Source organism: Anas acuta, chromosome 1 (assembly GCF_963932015.1).
Source record: "Anas acuta chromosome 1, bAnaAcu1.1, whole genome shotgun sequence".
In the NCBI taxonomy this organism is placed as follows: Eukaryota; Metazoa; Chordata; class Aves; order Anseriformes; family Anatidae; genus Anas; species Anas acuta.
Window position 1 is genome coordinate 179,755,774 of NC_088979.1, and position 16,051 is coordinate 179,771,824.

Below are 16,051 nucleotides of genomic sequence, written 5' to 3' on the forward strand. Positions count from 1 at the left end.
ACAGGCACTTGATTTATTTTGGTTAGGGAAGGATCAAAGTATGGAGCAAAACATAGAATGCACAGAAACTGTAAGAATTATATTGACAAGTGAGAGGATGGGGTTAACCCTCATGTGTTTAAAACTTGGAGAATAAGTTGTTCATAACTTAAATAGTGCCCAGAACTTTGTAGAAATGGTATTCAAACACATCAAATACATTTTGTAAAAATATTTATTTTAAAAGTACCTCCTAGATATTTTTTTTTCATTGTTTAATATTTTACCCACTGAAGTTTAGAGTTACACTATTAACATTTCAGTTGCTTTAAACCATTGATGTACTTAGTAAAAAACAGTTGACAGATACCCAAAGGTATGAATTAACATTTTTTTATTCTTTTGTCTCTAAAAGTTTGTAAAAAATCATTTTTAATTCCTCAACTTCCTCAGTTTCCCTATAAAAATATAATTATACAGTGTAGAGAAAATATTTCCTTGTAATAAGAGTTTTTATTCTTTAAATGAAAATGGAAATAGATATAGAGTAGTTACCAGTAAGTTTTGACTTTCTTCCCCAGTGTGAGGCAGTGTCAAATGCTGCAGAAATGTCTGTTGCTTCCCTACTTTTTTTTTTTTTTTTTTTTTTACTGGAGGACGAAAGTGCTTCCATAGTCCATCCACTTGCACCATTCCTATGGTTAATCTTTTTTTTTTTTTTTTTTTTTTTTTTTTAACTGAAAGCTATTTGATTTTTAAATCTCATACATACACATACATAAAATACACATGGTTAAGAATAATCCCTCTTTAAAACCAAATTATGCAGAAATATATCTTTTAATTCATGTCCTAGGTATTTTTTAAAAAGTTGTTTTATATTATCAGTTTTAGGAGTTTTATATCATGTTTTCTTAATAACTTCTAGCTTTTAAGAAGCAAAATTTACCTGCGTGACACTCAATGACCAATAGTTTGTGTCTTCTCTCAGGTTTCAGATCCTTATGACCAATCATTCAGATATAATCCCAGGGTTCTCTCCACCTCTGAAATTCTAACCTTTGCTTTCTTAATGTCTCATCCTACAATGACAGAAAGTAGTGGAAGATGCTTTACTGAAGGAAAGCAAGTTGGTAATGGAGAGATGGTTAAGTACGGCTGTGTCAATTTTGTCCTGATCCTGAAAATTAGCACCTTTTCTTGCACAGGAATAAAGTGTGCCTGGGGGCTTTATTCAGATAGAGAGGGCTAGGGGAGGGTGCAAATGTATTGCCCATATGCATCCAAAAGCAGGGCAGCACAACACTGCCCCCCTCGCTCTGCAGAATTTTCTGCCTTTACTGTATCAGTTGTGAGATTTCCAGGGACTGTGGGTTACTGAGGGAGAGAAAAGGACATTTCCAACTCCTTTTTATATATAAGTGGATCTGTGTAAGCAGGCATGAAGAGTAACTGAAGTTTTCTTTCTATTTGGGGAACTCTTAGAGGGGTTTTCCCTAAAAAAGAACTAAAGCTCATACTGCGGCAGATGTTGGGTGTGCTATATTTGAATAGAATCCTGAGTGTTATTTATACCTTACTTACCTGCAAATGGTACTACTGCTGCCTTCAGGGGCACACCTCAGAGTGAACAAAGGCTATGTCAATAAATATTTTCCAGGAACAGTACTTGACCAGGTGCTTAATATTTGTATTTCATTATACAGTCACTTTTAATGCATTTATCAGCCAACTAAAAACAAAGACCATAGTCATTCTTCTCCTTGTTGCCGATATGCATGTTTCTATGCCACTGAGAACAAATTATTTTAGATAAAATATTCAAAATATTCAGGGTTTATTATTATTATTATTAATTATTTATTATATTTATTATTATTATTATTATTGTTGTTGTTGTTGTTATTTTATCCAAGTGTCAAGAGGCAATTCCCATAATAATACTTTCATTTTGTTTGGAGCTCCAGTCTAATGTCATCCTGTGAGACAGACAGGTTCATTTCCTCAGTGTTTGTTCCATCTCCATTATCTGCAGAACCCCAGGCAAATAGTTTACAGCATGAATAGTATCCCAGAATCAAGCAAGGGCTGTCATAGCTGGTGAAGTTTGACAGTTTGCAGAAATTGCTCGGGGAGCAGGGTCTTTTTCTTATAGCTAATAAGGCCAGCATGTTCTCAGATTATCAGATTCACACTTTCTAATGATTTCTTCTCAGTTTTGCTATACCACAATAGCAGGTTGGAAAGTCATTTGACGATTACCAGCTAAACATATGTAGTACAGACGTTTCTGACACTTGCAAATTTAATGTGTGCTGACTCCTCAGACTGACACAATCCAAAAATGGCATCTGTTTTGGGACTTCATATTTTGGCTTTTAGTCAGGTGTGAAATGAAAGTTCTTTGATATGATGAAATATTGCTTTCTTGCATTAACATGGAGAGCTAAGTGTCCTTGGGTCAGCCTAGCACATCTGTTAGAAGTCCTCATTTTACACTGAATTTCTGTTGAAACAGAATCCAAAAATACACTGCCAACTCCATGTTGCATTTTGATTTCTGCTGCTAGGCCACAGCTAACCCTTCAAAACTGCCTAATCAGCAGTAAAACTGCTCTTCATTTAGTTCCTCCCTACTTAATTATTAGTGACTCACCAATTGCCTTTCATTTTCATTATGTCGATCCTGGCAATCCCAGTGGTCCAAATGACCAATTAGTGACATGGCACCAAAAGCACTTCAGCAATCTCTTTTTAGAGCTGAGTTTAGCTTCTACTTAGGAGTGTTAACAGGTTCATAATTAGATTTCTTTCTTAACATAATCTGGATTCTGTAAAAGATCCCAGAGGTTTAAGACCAAGCAATCATTTTGCTAGAATAGCAGCTATGCTTTGTGTCTCACTGGGTTTTTAACAGTCATGTTGTGTACTGTGATGATCCTTCATCTTCGCTTTCTTTCATAGAGTTCTGTAGACTGAGGACTGTGAACTCAGATCATGCATTGGTTTCCACTCTTTTGCTGCTCTTTTTCATCCTTCTTATGCAGTAGAAGTCGACAGTCCTGACTATTTCCTTTCCTCATGGGATGCCAGGGAAAGAAAATTGGCTAAATGGAGCAGAATGTGATGAAACGAGAAAGGAGAGCAACAGGAAAGGTGTAATAACTTTCTCTCTTCCTTGCCTTACCAGCCAGTCCTCCATCACACACTTGCAGCCTAGTTACCTCCAGCCATTCTATCCTGAGCCAGATGAGCTGTGAAGCAATAATTTCCAAATGGCCAGTGTGCAGTTAAGGAAGCATTTCTGTAAAGAACTGTTATTGTATGAGGCAAGAACACTGCCATAAGTGACAACAGCCCATGTCACAACATTTAGGCAGAAGTATGTTCATGGCACAGAAGTCTTGAAGCGCCATTGCACTTTGCAGCCTATCTAAGACTACACAGCCCTCATCTTGACCTATTTCATCCATGCTAAGAGCAGGTTGTGTAACTGCTACTGCTGTGGCTACTGCAGCCTGAGGACTGAAGCAGCTTCCTTCGTTCTCTTTCTTCCAATATGTGAGGGCAAATGGACTGAGTCCATTGCTTTCCTGCAAAGCAATGATATTCATTTCTATGAATGCACATCATGTCTTTTGGAAATCCAGACACAAACATGCACAAGAGCCTTCTGTCTACAGAATTTCACCTTTGGGAATGTAAAATCATATATTTATAAAAGACTAAGTAATCCTGCAATAATCCCCATTCACTAGAGAAAATAAAGCAAGGAAGGCAGAAGTGAAATGAAAATTTCATACACTTTGAAATACATGCAGTCATTTTATCCAGCTGTGAAAAATCATAAATCAGGATATAACTTATGTCTGAAAAATAATAATTAAACCAATCATAGTCTCAATCTCAGCAGCTCTACAAGACAAACAGAGACAGAAGATTTTGGAACCTTTAAGTACCTGTTATTTTTGTTAATGGTTTGTTTAATAAAGTTGTTCCAAAACATTTCTTCAATTAAACAAATTCTTTATTTTTAACTTTTGAAATAAAATAATAATAACAATAATAAAATGCTTTAAAATTCTCTATTTTACTAGCTGTTTCCTTTGCAGTGTGAAGCTTCTAATTTGCCTTATAAGGTTTAGTATTTAGCTGCCAAACATGATGTTTTAATTCTGTAGACTTCTTGCTAAATAAAACCTAAATTATGTTCATGTGATTCAGGTTACTTTACTGTCCTGGAGATCAAAAGATGATAAGCAGTTTCTAACCTATATTATGAGTATTGCCTTCATTTTCTTCACAGCAAGCATGGCTCACTCCTTCTCTTTGGAGCTTCCAGGTAGGATCATTCATAATTCCTTTTCCCACCACTCATAAATACTGGCAGGAACTAAATCAAGTTCAACAAAAAGATTCAATTTGAAAGTTTGAAATCATGGATTGGATTTTACAACCTAAAAAGAAACTGTTGTGGAATTTATGTGCCAACAAAAAAAGAAAAAAGGCCCAAAGGAGAAAAACAACACCTGGCAATGTAGAGACCATATGTGCTTAAACAGTCAGGTGAAATTGCTTACGAATTTAGCATTTACGAATAGGTGAAATTCTTCCACTATGTATGTCCAGGCAGGAACTGACAGAAGGACTGGTGGGAGCATACCCAAAAGATGGCAAATACCTGGGCTCTAGTAACTGTTCAAAGTCTGTTTATGTGTCTATTGTTCTGCTACTGCTGATTATTAAAAGTGCAAACTGTGCTCTTTTCCCCAAACCTTGACACTGAGGACTATGATACATGCCTTGTTTCTTCTGTCTGTCTTCATCATATGGCTGTCTGCTATATGTGGCTTTCCATTTTTGTTAGAAAAAATTCTGCCTTCTCTCCTGACCAATATTAAAACCACAACACAGTCTGTAATGCTGTCAATGGCACTGGACAAGGACAATACTGCACAGCAGATTTATAGAATTTAGAAATTTAGAAAAAATTCAGTGGTAAAATCTTTTCATCCTCCATCTTGCGGATAATATTAACCATGTATATTTAAGGCTTCCATTAAACATTTTAACTGGTATTCTAAATGTCTGTTCATGTCTGGTTATTTATAACCGTATTTGCACTAGGTCTGTCCACAGTCAGGGAGTTTCAACACACTATCCCCATTCCTCATTGTGACTGATTCACATCTTTGGTTCCTGGATGTTTTTTTCCTTGTACTTGTGAATCATGTTGTGTATACTTAACAAGTCTGCTCTCTGTTTTTCCTCTGTTTAGCACTTCCCTAATCTTTGTATTGCCTGTAATTTTTATGAACAGATTTATCTATTTTATTTTTTCTTCTGGAACATTAATGCTAGCTTAGAAGACTTACACAGAAATGTGTGTAATATATGTATATCAGGATAAGAATCTAAGCTCTTATGTGCATACATAACTACCCCAATCATGAGACTAAAGAAAATTGCCTGCCAAGTAAGCATAATTTTGCATGTTTATAATTTTTTTGAGGTTTTCAGCTGTTCTGAAAATCTTTTAGTTCACATATTTTCAATACAAATATAAATTTTAGAATAAAAATAGATATGGAAATGACTGTACATATGCTTATGCATATAGTTACTATATAGGGATATAGTGATTCTGAAATAGCTTTTGTTTAATACTGGAGCATATCGACGGAATATATATTTGTGAATTTTCATTAAAGTGTTGAAGACTCTACCTTCACAGCATTGGTTTATAAACTGAAATTTGCCTTTCTGAAACATTTAATGGTGTAATTTGAAGCTGCCTAAACATTTCAATCTTAAACCGCAAGTAGAGCTGTTACCTGCATTTGAAAATTATTTTGAAAGTTGACAACGTAACCTGTTCTGAGCAGTGATTGTCAAGTACTGTACAGCACCACTCAAAGTTCAGTCCATGACAAAATATGTAAGTGCAATCTAACGATGCATCAGAAATAACATTAAAACATATGTATTTAAAAAGGAATTACTTTATGTATCACTTATTAGTTAATCTTTAGAAGATAACATGCAGTGTTATAGTGGTATCTGAAGTAAATATTGCATTTTTCACTAGATATAATAAAAAGGATTCGATACTATGTTAGAAACATTGTAGCTGAATTGTGAGTAGTTTAAAGTTATTGTATTTACATAGCCGTCTATGCACAAATTGCAAAAAATTTTCATGGACAACTTGACAAATACAACATTGATTGCAAACAGTACCAGAGGAGCACAAGTAATTAAATTAATGACTTTTTGCCATAAAGTGCTAATTTCTCAAAATACAATAAACCTACCTGGGCAGCCTGCTCTGAGGAACCTGCTTTGGCAGGGGAGTTGGACCCGATGATCTTTTGAGGTCCTTTCCAACCTCTACAGTTCTGTGATTCTGTGATTCTGTGAGTACTGGAAATGTTAACTTAAAACTCTAATTTATTTGGGAGTCTTCAGACTGTTGGATTCTGGACTGGTGAACTTTTGGAAGAGCCATTGTTCATGAAATATTCTTATATTGTTCCTCTTCTATTGCTGGTGTGCTCTGTTTAATGCATGGATATGCATTATGTTTATTATTATTATGTATATTATTATTATGTTTAATGTATTGATATTCATTGATATTTATTTAATAAAAATATTATTATTATAATTATTACAGATATTATATATATATTTATATTATATATTTTTTCACTACTTGTTTTCTGCAGATCTTTCTCTGAGATAAAGCAACAAGCATGGGGATATTCAAGTTTAGAAATACAGATTTCAGCTGCATTAAGTATGACATCTCTGAAGCCAATATTAGAAAAGAATTAGCCAGCCCTGGATGAACTTCCAGTATTCAGTTATAAGGCATAATTTCTGTTATTAGATTGGTACTGATTCTTTAAACATTCATACACGATAATATACTCATGTCAGCTGTGATGTTAATGGAAATATTCACATGAACAGAGAAATTTTTAAACATGCAATCTGTTTTTATGTGATAACCCATGCTGAAAATAAAGAGATTGTCTGTCCTATTAGGCCAAGCCTTTATAGTAGACTTCATGGGGATGGGAAGATCTCTCAGCTAGCTTTAAATTAGCCATCTTGAGTACTGAAGCCCTATCACCACAGTAACAAGAAATTCTACATGGACTAATTTTCCTTCTTCTGGACTGAGCAAGTAGCTTGAGTGTGCAAGTATGTAAGCTACAATTGTTTAAAGCTACTTACTTTTACTCATTATTTCACTATGGTCTTGAATACATTTACATTCCAATTAGAGAGGCAAAATAAGATTTTGTCATGGAAAATTTCCTGGGAGCCTGAATGTGTAAAAATTTTTCTCCATGTAAACTTGACTTCCATTTCAAATCACATAGGTCGGTAGCTTTAGAAATTTGGATACACAGTTACTGACCACAGAACTGGCCACAAATCTTCCAGCACAAACAAAGTTTATGTAGGATATTATGCTGGTTAGTTGCATGGCTATAAGTAGTTTTTCACTGCAACATTTCAGTACAGAAAACATAACCACTGAAGCAGTAAAAATCATACGGAAAGTTTTAGAATCATATCCTCTGTACTATTACTGGAGTCGAGCAAGTTTTATTATTAAGTAAATATTATTGTTTTAAATCTTTTAAAATCCCTTTGCTTGGTTGAGTTGCAATGAAAATAGAGATACTGGATGAGGTAGAAATTTCAGTGTGAGATTATCAGAAAAACATTGTGAACCTTCTTTCTTGAACAAGTACACAGACACAATTTTCCAGTGCACAGACAGTGAAGGTCCTTATTAAGGTCCTTATTAGAAAGAACACGCAGAAGTTAAAAGTTGTGTGTGGTTTTGCAGGTAAAAACTGTTTGATTCACATGGTTTTAATCAAATCCAGATTAAAATCAAGTAGTTTATCTGTTAACTCTACATAACTAATCAGCAATCAGTGAACTATTCATTTAGGATCAATATCAATAATAGAACTGATAAAACAGTTCTAGATACTTAAAAATATTTACAAACACCTACAGATTTCTGAACACTCTTCTGTCACTAATTCGACAAAATTCTAACTTCATCACTATCGAACACATTTACATCTCCAGATCTCTTTTGCCCCCATCACCCACTCCCCAGAGATGGGTTACAAGTACATACACCTTTGCTGAAAGTACCACTTTCCCTATTTACTTGTGCTTGTGCTCCAGATGTGATTGCTCTAGCTTTATGTGTTCATCATTCCTTATGCTCCACTAGTGCATATGTCATGGAGAAATTCCTCCACAAGGTCACATAAGCACACTCCATGTGTGGGTCCCCTGTGAGTAGAACCCCTGCTGTCTGTTCTCTAGCTGTATACAGACTCTTCTTGGTGTCTGATGGGGAGGCTACTGTGTCTGGCCTGGAAGGAGGTCATGACTTCTAGCAGTACCAAAACTGGTTTTCACTGCTGCACTGTTACTCTCTTCTTCCTCCAATATGTCACTTTTTTTTCTTGCTTCATTGACATTTCATTTCAACCCCAGCCCCACCTTGTTTTCTGGAGTTTCTCTGCAGTTCCACAGTTACTGGTTAAAAAGGCTGATGGCTGTCTTTCTCAAACTCCATTACTGCGAATTTTCTGCTAGCATTACCCAGTTCTGGGCAAACATCCTCTCAGAAGACAGTTCTGTTTAGTCTCTTCATATACACCATTTAGACTCATAGAATCATAGAATCACAAGAGATGGAAAAGACTTCTAAGATCATCTGGTCCAACTATCCTCCAACCACCACTAAACCATGTTCCTAAGTACCACATCCAACCATTTCTTAAACACCCCTTGGAACGGTGACTATACCACCTCCCTGTGCAACCCATTCCAATGCCTAACCACTCTTTCTGAGAAGGAATATCTCCTGATTTCCAACCTGAACCTCCCCTGGTGCAACCTGATACCATCTTATACCATCTTATCATATTGCTCGTTACCATCTTATACCGTCTTATCATATTGCTAGTTATCTGCACATTTCTGTTTTGTTATCTGTTATTATCTCAGCCATTTTTACCAAGAAAAAGCCATTTATGCTCTGTCACAGTGTGGGAAAGGAGAAAGGGAATGCATTGCTCTGTGAATGGATGGAAACAAAAGACACAATAAAGCAGTTGTTGAAAGTGGTTGGCAAGTGGAAGCTGAAGTCTATCTCCCACTTTCATCTCAAAGGATGTATTTTTCAGGGTCCAGTTTCCGGACTGTGAAAGGAGCTTCAAGGCTTAGGTAGGACAGAAATATTTCTTTCTCTCTCCCTCAAGGCATGAACATTTAGCCTGACTGCAGACTGAAAAAGGTAGAAAGACCTTCCTTATTCATTGTTATTTCCAAAAGATATAGACATGAGTTACAGGAACATTCATTTTGATGTAGTATATTTGGGTTATGAATGTTATGAATGAGTCAATGTAATTTATGTTTCTCTTATAAGGCACTTTGTTACTAAGCATAAATGTGAAAGATCCTTGCATACTGGGACTGAGAGATAATTCAACACACATTCAAAATTGGACAGGGCTTTGAGAAACCTGATCTTGTGAAGGATGTCCTTGTGTACAGTGGGGAGGTTGGACTAGATGATCTTTAAGGGTTCCTTCCAAATCAAATCATTCTGTTATTCTATGCTACTAAAACCAAGGGACTCTTAATCTTACATATAACAAACACAATTACTTTACTTAACCATACATGTACATCTGTCAACAATCAAATGTTTGAAGATCGGGAAGAGATTTTCAAACTCTTCTAGCAGTAGCACATTGCCCCAGAAAATCCCTGACTTGCAGATCCTGCTGATCCTTACACTATGTAGCTATAGCTTAATGTATACATCTGGTTAAAGGCAAAGATTTTTTGTGAATACTTCAGATCCAAATGATCATATCTATGTATGTCTTAAGACATTCTTTTTATCTTTTATAGGCTACGGTTTTGCTGAACTTTATCTTCTGAGGCTACAAAATACTAAAACTATTTGTTAGCAAATTGTAAGTGAATTTTCAGCACATGATGACAGATGAACAGCTGGAACAGAACCACCTGACTTTTTGAGAGTGCTGTACTGATCTTTCCTTCCACCAATACTATGGTATGAACATATCCCATGCTGAGAAATAACAGATCTGGCCCCTAGTGAAGGAGAAGCTATTATTTTCAAATATTTATTGCTTTGCAAGTAGAGGTGCAGCTTGGTATTTTGGAATTTAATCATGCCAGATTATATTAGTAACTGTGTTGGGTCTCAGATTGGAAGCTCCTTAACTAAATGTGCATTGCTAGTAGAACCACTATAGGTGTTAGAATGAAAACAATGTAAGCTATGTGGTGGCACTACTGCTTTAATTAAGTGCAATTGCAATTGTGGCCATAACATACTCATTTCAGTGTTTGCCTTTTTACGAGTACATCTAGAAACAGAAGAAGAACTACAAAAGAAAAAAAGATCGCAGGTGGTCTGTTGATTTATGTCACTGCTGTTTTCCCTTTATGATAGATACAGTAGCTTTTGATTTGATCTAAGTAAAATATTGTTAAATGTTCCAAATGTTCAGTTTTATTACTGGGCAGTAATTTGAAATTATTTTAGTGCAAAAAGTTGCAGAGATAAAAGTTTCAAAAAGAGAATTCAGGGACAAAGATAGCACTATATGAAAAACTTATGTTCCACTAAAATTCCCTTCAATATTTAAATATTGCTGGGGAGGAATAGCATTTACCTGTTAGAAACGCTTAGAAATAAATGGTCTGCTGCACTAAATTTAAAGTAGGATATATGTTACAAAACAAAAAGAGTGTCTTACAGTGCCAGATGTTAATGATGTGCATTGATTTTCTATAGCCAGTACAACACAGACTTTTATAAGATGGAGCATGAACAAATTTTCAGTCTTTAACTGTGGATGGGTGTTCACTCACAGAGATATTTCTGAAAGGAATGTTTAAGAATGTTAAGAGACAGTGATTGATAAAGTAAATATAAGGAAAGAGCATTAATTGATGACATTAACTCTTCAAGTCAGGTCTTGAATTGTTACTTAGGTAAATGACCCATTGCCTTAGACTGGCTAGGGTAAAACATTTTCAGGAATAAACATATGTCATTCCACTCTCAGGATGACATGACTGTGAGGGTGTTTCATGATACAAATCTCTCAATATGCTCTTCCACAGCCATAATATTTTGAGGTGAGGAGTTTTTTTCTCCAAACAGAAATTCACTTTAAAGACTTGGTTTTGAATTCCCATTTCAGGTTTGTTTCTGATTTTGAGATGATGCCTGCTAATTCTAATATCTATTTCTGATTAAGCTAATGATGTAGTATAATAAATATTTTGCATTATAATAATGCAAGTAACACCAACAATATATGTATATGTATATGTATATGTATATGTATATGTATATGTATATGTATATGTATATGTATATGTATATGTATGTGTATATGTATGTGTATGTGTATGTGTATGTGTATGTGTATATGTATATGCATATGCATATGCATATGTACATGTACATGTACATGTACATTATTTTCCCTTCATGAATGTTTTCAAAGGGTAAAAATGCCCTATACAGTTGCTGGTGGTACAAGGCACAGATTGAGCACTGGCAAAAGTTACAGAACAAAACTGCTGGCAGGTCAAATTTCTGAAAGATCGGGTGTAAATAGGAAATCAAGATGGTTAACAGAGAATTTGAACACTTTGCAAAGGATACACACAGTAAATGCAATAAAAGCAGGAAAATGGATAGGAAATGGTGGAACTTCCTGGTAACAGAAATGTAAATGGGTACTCAGGGATGAGAAGATCATAGAAAAGAAACTCTGTAAATTCTTTGCTTTTTTCTTTAGTGTTGCAACACTCTGGGGAACAGAAAAACATGGTCTCTGGGGAAAGAGGCAGTATGGCTGAGTTAACAGATAGAAAGAAATCATGCCTCACTGGTTTGCTGGAGTTCTTCCAGAGTATAGCAGAATGTGGACAAAGGAGATCCCAGTACACAACATATTTGAATTTTCAAAAAGTCTTTGCCAAGGTTATATGCCAGAGATTATTAGAGAAAGTTGGAGCATTTGTGAAGCTAGTAAAACAAAGGACATAAAATTTAGACTGATCAGGACAAAGCTAAAATTAGGCATCTGACTATGTGTATTGTGATTTTGAATTAATAACCTCTCAATAAGTGTGGAGAATTAGGCACCGAATAATTTACATCTGCCACCATGAAGAAAAAGAAACTTATTGTTGTAGTGTGGGAGACAGGGGCTTCCTCCAGAAGAGCAGAGACAAGGAATTTGTCTCAATTTTTATTAATACGTTTATTTCATGAATACTTGATACATTTATTCATCTTTCCATATACTGGAAATATTTCCATATACTGGAAAGATGAAGTATCTTCTAATTGCAGACAAAAAATGTTAAAAATTTAGTGCAAGTTCACAAAAGTTGACTTCCAACCAGAACTCAATAGCGTTTTGACCAAAATAAGAATAAAGTTTTTTCAGATTTACTTACACATGCACGCACACACTCAAATCATTCAGCAACTGAAAGAATGAAATAGAAAACTAAAGAACAAACAGAAGAGGATCAATCTAAAATATTTTCCCTTCTGTGAGGATTAGTAGTAGTGCTGTATGTTGTATAAGGGCAAATTGAGGAGAATTTTTTTTGTATTGAGGAGAATTTTTTTACTTACATGATTGTATAAAAAATTGAAGAAAAAATTAACAAAGGCAAAAAGTCAAACTGTCAGAATTTCCAGCTAATTTGGAAACTTACTCTAATGTACATGGGGCCTGCTTTTCAGAACACTTAGTGTTTGTTGAACTTTATTCCAACTGAAATGGTCTTTATATATTTGCAAATCAGAACCCAAGTGGCGTAGCTACAGAAGTAAGAAAAAGAAGAATGTGCAGAAGTTTGAAGCTGAGGCCAGAAATATATGAACTGAGTGTTGGAGTCAGGGATAGAACCCATGTGTGTCAACTTTTTTGGTTTTTTTTTTTCCTGCAAACATTCCCTATTTCATCTACTCTACTTCATTTTACCTTTCAAATTTTGTAATAATTGACATGAAAGAAAGAGCAAAAAGCTTCCTTCATCTTCATTAAATACTTCTTTCAGTCTAAAATCCAAATCTGAAATTATCCCTTACCAAACACATGAAATATAAGATTATGAAAGCTAAAACTTTAAAAGAAAAAAAAAAAAAAAAAGACTTGTATGCATTTGTTATACAAGTCAGACCCCAATAACAGTTTTCAAGGCAGTATCTGAGACAACCAAATCAAAATTCTTTCTGGAGACTGAGTTACTGCTTTTGTAAACTTATTCAAGTGAGAAGTACCTTTGAATACTTTTACGACGAAAGCTCAGAAATAAACTTCACAGTTATGTCTGTGAAACTGAGTCAGAGACTCAAAGCAACTACTAACCAATCTAGAAGTTACTTATAAGTACCAATGACTATGTCTTTTTAGTGTTGCCAAAAGTTCAGGTAAAACCTTGATTTTAATGAAATACATGATACATAAATTGCAGAGAGATATTCAAAATTCTTCTTAGAAGAAGTGACAACTTGCATATCACAGAGATCACAGATCCTGTGTTAATATCTACTAATATCTAAAAATATCTACTACTTTTTTGTTGCAAGTGGGGCGATACTGCCAGAGCACTGGGTCACTGGAGTAATGTGGAACTGATGGCTCAGGATACAGACATTGAACTACAGTCCCCAAACTTTAATGATCCATAGCAAAACTTTTTTTTAGAGGAACGGTATTGTACATGACTTTAAAAATCCTCCTCATCTTTTGTTGTGTGATATCTTTAAAAGCCATTGTGACCCTAGTGTCATTTGCCAATTCATTGTTGCTTAGTCAACTGTGCCATATGGAAGCTCAGTAAATAAGGCATATTTTTTTTTGTTATACATTGACTGCGGTGGCTAGCAAGTGTGTACAAATTATGATAGTATAGTACAGGTTCATTAGCTTCTTAAAGTCCTTACAGCTTCTACTTGAGTAGTTATTTAACATAGCATAAAAAGGTCATCAATAAATTACTGTTAAGGCACAAATATAATCTCCACTCTCAGTCATAAAAAGAATGATATAAAACAGTCAGAAAAAAATATGGAAAGATTGTTTAATAGTTGTTTGGCTGAATCTGTTATGAATAAAAAATGATCTGTCCTTTCTCATGTTAGCTATGAGTAATCAAACCAGACTGAGGTGGTGCTGTCATTAGGGCACTATGTGAGTGACAAATGTTCCATGTGGCACATACATGCAGGACTGACATTTTCCCAACGTCAGTAATTGTGGTTTTTTTTCTTTCATGTTTATCCAGATCTTTAAACATGTCCAAACTAGGCATGCTTACTCTGAGTGAACATTTCTCTGAATTGACAGATGTAAAACATACACAACACACTGACACTTGAAACTTTGTAGATTTCCTAAAGCAACAAAGCTGTTAAAGGTAAGGCAAGGTTGATTAAGTGCAGAAGCATTAAACTTTTAATGATGTCTCATTGATACTCTGCATAATTGTTGCTATATTCAGTGGCTCTCTCCGTAAGTGCTCCTTCATTATTCAACAGGCCGAGGCACATTGTGAATGCCATCAAAATCAATTACAGTTTGGCTACTTTTGGGGGCCAATGAGGCAAAGAATTAACCTCCAACTAATTTCCAAAGTCATTTACTCACTGATAGCTTAGCACATTTACTTCTACAGGCATTGTATGTTATGGAGCATTTAGAAAAATGTAGTATGCAATAAGGTATGGGAAGAAAATCATCTGAACATTAATAAGGAGACTGTTGGGGCAATTGATATTACATGGAAAGACTAAGTAGATTCTGCACGTTGAAGCTTTAGGGAAATAGATTATACACAAGATTTAATCTGCCAGATATATTTTCATCAGCACTGTTAAAAAAAAAAATAAATCAGCACGTTGGTTGACTTAGATTAAAACATTCATAATTACTTACAAGACATGGTGATCCAGTTATCTAATTGAATTCTTTACTGTTGAGCATCATAATTGGACTACCTGAAGTTATAATATGGAAGAAAGGACACTGCAAATTAGAGAATTGCTTAGAAGATGCTTTCTTTCCACTAAGCTTCAAAGGGCTATATTAGGCTATCATTTTATTCATCCTAATATGAACATTTTGGAGAAAGGACAAAGTTATAATCTAAAAAGGTAATATTCTTTTTCCTCCCTGAAGGAGCTGACTATATAATCTGTGGAACATCTATGATATTTAGACAAATGACTCTGTAATACTCTTAGGAAACCTCCTTTCATCAAGTCCTTCTATTAAAAAAAAAAAACCAAACACCTGGAATCAGGGGTCTACTGCTTTTTCTGATAGAAGCAAGTTATGGGACAGAAGCCTAGATGTAGGTTTGGTAGACTGAGTCTATAAACTGGATAAATACAACTTAAAGACACTGTACATGTAGCCTAAACTTTCAAGGAGGTATTTCTTCAAGAAGTTAAGAAGTTATTTCTTCAAGATATATAAGCACTCTTCCTATGCTGACACTCGCAGTAATCTTTGTGAGGATCATATGTATCTAGGCTATGAAAATAGGCATTATATTTCTCCATGGGAAGTGAAAAAGGAACATAGGGAACAACCTTAACATATGCCTATCCAGTACTAAAACATCTCTTATTATGTGACCAGTACTGGTTACAAGTAAATGTGACTTATCATCTTGTGGATTGTTTTGTTGCCACAGGAAGTAGCCCAAGCTCCCACCTCCGACCAGTTGCTCTGCACTACATAAAAAATCTGTAAATATCCTGCAGTCTGTTGTTCACATTCAGAATCACCGTGTTGAGGCTCTTAGGTATTCCCTCATCTGGTCTTGCTGGTGAAGACATCTTGACTGGTAGATGTAACTGGCCATATTTGTGTTTCAACATGAAGAAATGACACTGGCATCCCAAACATTTCTGAGTGCATAAGTATCCAGAAGCTGGATG